The 6812-nt window shown below is 49.6% G+C and overlaps 1 non-coding gene across 1 annotated transcript; it reads right to left on the bottom strand.

The window, feature by feature from the left end:
* Positions 1-5495: 5495 nt before the first annotated feature.
* Positions 5496-5567, bottom strand: Trnaw-cca (transfer RNA tryptophan (anticodon CCA)). The gene has a single exon. It is a non-coding gene; the product is annotated as a tRNA-Trp (tRNA).
* Between the last annotated feature and the right edge of the window lie 1245 nt (positions 5568-6812).

Genomic DNA, 6812 nt, shown 5'->3' on the forward strand with positions numbered 1-6812 from the left:
ACCCTGGGCGCGAGTTTATGGGTGCGGTGAGCCAACTGCTGGCCAAACACGATGTCACAGTCCGCGGAGGCCGCGTGGATATCCACCGAGACCAAGGCATAGTGGAGCGTTTCAACCGTACTCTGGCTGAGCGGCTCTTTGGACATCAGTACGCCCAGGAGATGCGCCTTCCTCCCGAACACCGGTCTACTGAATGGGTGTCTCAACTGCCCTCTGTTGTGGCCGCTCTAAATAACGAGACAACGAGACTGATCGGTAAAAAGCCGAAAGACGCCATCAAGGCAAAAGGGGTGCCCCATAAGCCTTCCTCGGCGGTTCCAGGTCGTCCCGTTGGACTTAATGAGCGGAAGATCCCCGAGGGTGTTGGCGTTCGTTATCTCTATCAGCCTGGAGAGCTGGAGGGCGGCCGCCGTCGCGCGACTGATCCTGTCTGGTCTCTAGAGATATATCGGCTTGGGCGCTCTGTTACAAAGCCTAATGAACCCGTGCTGTACTATCTAGACGATACGTCGGATGGCCCGCGACGGGGATTCGTTCGTGAGGAGTTGCTTATAGTGCCTCTCGATACTCAGCTTCCCCGGATGGGGTTCTACGGCGCTAGTAGTTCCTCGAAGAGGATGTCCCATCCTGCGGTTGACGTCAAGGAGGCGCATCTCTATGGCCATAAGCCAAGGTGTGGACACCATCTTCGGCGATCCAGCGCTTACTATCGGAGGGGGACAGTGAGACCTTATTCAGGTGCTGCCCATAGATATGGTGGCGCTCTGATCGCAGCACTTCCATACCGTGTCGGAAGACCTTTTTCTCGAAGAGGGCCTCTTTGTACTGCTTATGGCGGATGCGCTTTTCCACAACTCCCTTTTTCACGCCCTTGGCCTTCTTAATGTTGGCTCCACCTGCCTCCAGAATGGAGTGCATCTTGGGGCGCAGACGAATGTATTCGGCGATCGGCCGCCCCGCGCACTCGTCCTTCATTTTTCCCAAGACATTCATATTTGCTACGCTGTGCAGGGGGTGGTCTTGTGGGTAATCTGAGGTGTCGTACAGGTTTGCATTCTCAGCCATATCCCCATAAACATCCTCAGTCTGAATCTCGAGTAGCAGACTATACGTGACAGTGTAGAGGAGCTGGCAGCGCTCTTCGTACTGGTCCTTCAAGTGGTTGTAGCAGAAGTCGTACATAAGGTGCATGGAGAGATCTAGAATGCTCATGCCCACGTAGATAGGTCGGTTTAGAACTAGACGGGTCTTGTGCATCTGAATCGCTGCGAGGTCATCATCAAATTTGTTTGCCCGTGCAAAGCTCGGGCTGGCTATCAAGCGTCGGAGCTTGTCGTCTTCTCCAGAGCGTACCAGCTTGACGACCACACGCTTCCGAAGGTTCTCCATGGTTTTTCCGAAGACCGAGTTGTTCATTAGCTTGCACAGGTCCTTCTCGAATTTACTTGCGCCCGTTTTTCGGAGCTCGGTGTTCAACCTGATATAGGGTTCCATCCAAGGGCTCTGGGTGAATCTCAGGGCCCGGTGAACCTTTGTCAGGCGCATTCCCAGAGATAGATACAGCTGTAGGTTCCGGTACTGCAGGACGTACCGTTCCTTGTTGCGGAGGTTGGGGACCAGCTTTTCGACCTCGGTAGGCGCTTTCTTGCCGAGAAGGCCGTGCTGATAGTCTGACATCCACTCCTTCTGGACCACCAGACTCTCCGGGGCTAATGGGTAGCCGTTATGTGCGTTATGTAGGTCGGCCGGATACTCTAGGTCGACCTCGAGGAAGTAACCGGAAGGACTGTCGTGGGGGTAGGTGGCAATCGTTTTGCCGAGACGCCGCGCGTCATCTACCCGCTGGAAGCCGCCCGTTGTAAGGAACTAACTCATAGCCCAGCCATATAGATTATTGGCGTCTAGGTATTGGATGTAGTTGTTTGGACTTTCTGGGTTGTATCCCTCCACCTGCGGATTATTGGCTTTGGCGTATCGCTTACTTACCATGGAGATACCTCCTCGCAACCCCTTCTCAATGAAGAGATGTTGGTCGTAGTCGGTCAACAGCTCCAGCTCTACCCCGGTCTTCTTGAACAGCGCATCCCACGAGACCTGGGCTCGTAAAGTAGTGAGCAGGGTCCAATCCATACTGCCGTAAACAAGTCTTCCGGAAGGCCTAAAACACATCGACCAACAGGAGCACGTCTGTGCTGCAGTAAAGGTCTGTGTAGTCTCCCAGATTGGTGCAGTCAAATACCTTCCATACCTGTTGAGCGTGGATGTAGTCCTCATCGCTAATGCCTCCGACTTTGAGCTTACTGTAGAAAGCCTCTTTGGGTGGGAGGCTGGACTCGTCGAAGCGCTCCCAGGAGCCCATATACTCATAGGGGTAGACACCCTTGCGCATGAGTAACTTACGTTTTTTTTCGGCAGGCTCATACCGGGCTGTGATGTGGAAAGCTTTGTTGGCCTCTACCAGATTGTCAAGGGAAGTCGGTAAGAATCGAACGCTGTCGATGAAGCGGAGCTGCCCCAGCGAGAAGGAGATGTACTTTTCCGTGTTGTTGGGGATGCAGGAGATGCGGCCCTCCACCTTACTTATGGCTTGCATCAGGAGGTGCCCGTCGTAGCCCTGAAAGTTGTGGAAGACTACTGGTATGGCTGTCTTGGGACCCAGCTGCAACTTTAGGTTGCATGCGTTATGGTCTGCGCCTCTGTACTTGCCGGTGATATGGCAGTGATCGCGCACAGAATCGGCGCCTAGAGGCTTCTCACACACGTGGCAGGTTGCGGCGTTGTTGTGGGCCTGCCAGTCCTGGGGAGTCATCCTTATGGCTATAGGGTTAGCTAGAACATTTTGGATTTCCCGCTTTTCCTGCCGGAGAGCTCTGAGGAAGTGTTCCGGCTCGTGGTGCTGAGTCTTTTGAGTGCTGCTCTCTTTGGGGCTGGGCGGCGGGCCTTCAACCTTTTTGGTCAGAGCCTCGAAGTCGGCATATATGATGAACGGAGCCGGTAGCTGTTTGTGGTGGTTCTGAAAAGTGAACTTGTTTTCCCCCTCCTGGGGCATTTCCACCCTCACCGCCGTCTGGCCAATCCCTCGGCATTCCGGCTTATGCGCCTCGAGCAGGTCCTCCCTTGTGTAGCCGTGTAGGCAGCGCTCGCAGAAGTGTTTGCGATTTCGTGTCTTACTTTCTTGGAACAGGAGACGATCGAGATCTTTTATCCACGTATAATGGAATTTGCCTGCCTTCCCAATCAGCAGCAGATTGATTCGGGGCGTGTCGCCGGGCTGCTTGCTGAGACGATGCACGATCACACTCTTGTCCCACCCGAACACGTTGATGGCGAGGTCGTTCTTTTCCTCCCCTTTAGGGATCTGAGAGATGGGCGTGGGGGTGTCGATCCCCCCAAAGTCAAGACCATCATTGGTGGGATACTTTGTTGGTCTCTGAGGGTCCCGGGCGGCTGGAAATAAGGCAGATCGGAATGCCCATCGGAGGCAGTCGTCGTCTTTGTTCTTCACATTGATGACTGCTTTCTTGCTACTCACAGCTGCAGGTAGTGGGATGTAGGACCCCCCTCTCAGTGGCTGATACCTTGCAATGTCAAGCCAGAGTGTTTGCACGCTATTGACAACCCACCCTGACCCTCGCTGTGTCCATTTTTCCAGCACCTCCTGGATGGTGGGGAAGGCCTTATCTAGAGCCCCGTCAATGTCACCAGCCTCTAAGAGGGCCTCCTGTTTGCTTTGGAGTACTGGGCTGGTATACTCTTCACTGCCATCGGCGTTGTCCTTTCGCAACTGAACCCTGAGGCCTAGTTGGAACTTAACCCCGTTGAGTGCCAGGATCTCTTCTTCTAGCTTCTGGCGAATAATGGCTCGAATTTCTTCTAAGAAGGCTACTGGGTCCGTCCAAACGCCTTAGGGTAGGCCCATCTGCCAGGCCCGGAGGAGATTCCTTATGGCCCTGCCGGTGTTAGTGAATTTTAGTTTCTTTTCACCTAGCAATTCATCCAACTCCTCGTTACTGAGGAAGTTCTTGACGTCTTGCTTCAACTCCTCGTTACTTCGGGAGTTCTTGCTGTCTTGCAGCCGCTTCAACTCAGCCACGGCCGTTTTATGCCTGTCGAGGATCCCCTGTAATTCTTCCAAGGCAATGCGGCACCGTGGGTACTTGGGCCGCACACCTAGGAGCGTCTCAAACTCCTCCCGTAGTGCTCGCGCTTTTTGATGGTGCCTCATTGTACGCGCTAATATCATCATTATACTAGTAACATCAACTCTCTAATTGTAAATTTCGATAGCCGGCAGCCGTTTGAACTCATCCAAGAAAGCCTTGAACCTCCGCTGTCTTTCACGCGTCTGGACCCTATTATATCCGCAGGTCATGCAAAGCCGAAATCGGTTTTTAACACCCTGACCACAGCTAATACATGGCTTGGTGCCAAGACCCTTGCACAGACGGTTTAGGTGAACCCCACAGTAGTCCAACAGGCAACTCTTACCACAGAGCTCCGTGAAGCCGATGGGTAGCCACCGGCAATTATTGTAACCCTTTGGCAGGTTGTTGTTGTATACACAATTGGTGTAGAAGCATATCTGAGCAATGGGTATGTCTAATAGAACCCCAGATGGGGCTGGGGGGCCTCTATTTGTTCTGGGGAGGGCCCCAAGGGGGGGGGGGGGGTCCAGAACCTATATTGTGTATACTAGAACTTCTGGACCTCGCCTGGAATGGGGGCTGGGAGCCTCTATTTGCCAAGGGGAAGGTGCGCCAGAACCCCTATTCCCTATACTACTATTGCACCAAGGAGTCTGTCTGACATACAATTGTTATCCTTCTGTCAACTCCGGAAACAATTGAGACACGCAGTGTTGTTGGTAATCCAGCACACAGCCCGACATTTTACACTGAATCCAATGTTAATATTGTGATGAAGACATTGCTGTCCAAACATGTGTTAGAACTGTGGGTGTATATCTTTGGTAAGAATCAATCGCCAGTCAGCAAATCTTTGAATCTTGGCATGCACTTGGAGGCAATGTCAATTTACATGGACATAGGACAAACTGAAATAATGGTGTGATATCAAAGCATACACAGCTGGAAATGAAGTATTTAAATAACAGCTCTTGCCATTTATCAGAAATTTAGCATTCCAAATGGGGTTTACCCAAACGAGTTTAGTTTGCTTTGATCAGTTAAATGAGGCAAAAAAATAATTATGCAATCAAACAACCATTTTTGGAAGTCGCTTAAACAAAATTAAAACGTTTCTGTTAAATATTTTGTCAGTCCCCACTAAGCTGTAACGTGCAACACATGTGCTTGTATTCAATCTTTACAATGGAATAGCCTAAAAGATGATCCTGTAATGATCTAAAATTAGAGACGGTATTCGGACATCTACCACTTCCATAGTCAGTAGCACAAAAAGCGAGATGCCGCTGCCTGGTGAAAATTCGATGAATATATATAAAAGCAAATAACACCTGTTCAAAAATAAACTTTTGACCCCGACGTGATTCGAACACGAAAGCTTCTAATCTGGAGTCAGACGCGCTACCATTGCGCCACGGAGTCTGTCTGACAGGTCATTCTTTTCTTTCTGTCAACCCTCACTTTCTTTCTGGAAACAATTGAGACACAGCAGTGTTGAAGGTAATCCAGTACACAGGCCGACATTTTACACTCAATCCAGCGTTAATATTGTGGTGAAACTGAAAAAAATCTGACAAACTGAAATCATTACGGCACGGAGTCTGTCTGACATCCAGTTCTTATCTTTCTGTCACCTTCGGAAACAATTGAGACACGGCAGTGTTGTAGGTAATCCAGTACACAGCCCGACATTTTACACTCAATCCAGCGTTAATATTGTGGTGATGCTGAAAAAAATCTGACAAACTGAAATCATTACGGCACGGAGTCTGTCTGACATCCAGTTCTTATCTTTCTGTCACCTCCGGAAACAATTGAGACACGGCAGTGTTGTTGGTAATCCAGCACACAGCCCGACATTTTACACTGAATCCAACGTTAATATTGTGATGAAGACATTGCTGTTCAAACATGTGTTAGAACTGTGGGTGTATATCTTTGGTAAGAATCAATCGCCAGTCAGCAAACGTTTGACTCTTGGCATGTACTTGGTGGCAATGTCAATTTACATGGACATAGGACAAACTGAAATGATGGTGTAATATCAAAGCATATACAGCTGGCAATAAAGTATTTAAATAATAGCTCTTACAATCTATTAGAAATTTAGCATTAAATGGGTTTTACCCAAACAAATAAAGTTTGCTTTGATCAGTTAAAGGACGCAAAAAGATAGTCATGCAATCAAATAACGATGTTTGATTTTTTTTTTTTTTTGATTGGTGTTTTACGCCGTACTCAAGAATATTTCACTTATACGACGGCGGCCAGCATTATGATAGGTGGAAACCGGGCACAGCCCGGGGGAAACCCACGACCAGGTTGTTGGCAGACCTTCCCACGTTCGGCCGGAGAGGAAGCCAGCATGAGCTGGACTTGAACTCACAGCGACCGCATTGGTGAGAGACTCCTGGGTCATTACGCTGCGCTAGCGTTCTTACCAACTGAGCCACGGAGGCCCCTAACGATGTTTGCAAGTCACACAAACAAAATGAAAACCGTTCTTAATGAATCCCTTGTCCGTCTGCCTTAACTAAGCGGTAACATGCAACACATGTGGTTGTGTTTAATCTTTCCAATGGAATAGCCTTAAAAATAATCCTGAAATGATCTGCAATTAAAGAAGGGATTCTGACATCTACCATTTTGACAGCTTTATTTTTGGTT

This window comes from Liolophura sinensis, chromosome 1, assembly GCF_032854445.1.
Source record: "Liolophura sinensis isolate JHLJ2023 chromosome 1, CUHK_Ljap_v2, whole genome shotgun sequence".
NCBI classification, from domain to species: domain Eukaryota; kingdom Metazoa; phylum Mollusca; class Polyplacophora; order Chitonida; family Chitonidae; genus Liolophura; species Liolophura sinensis.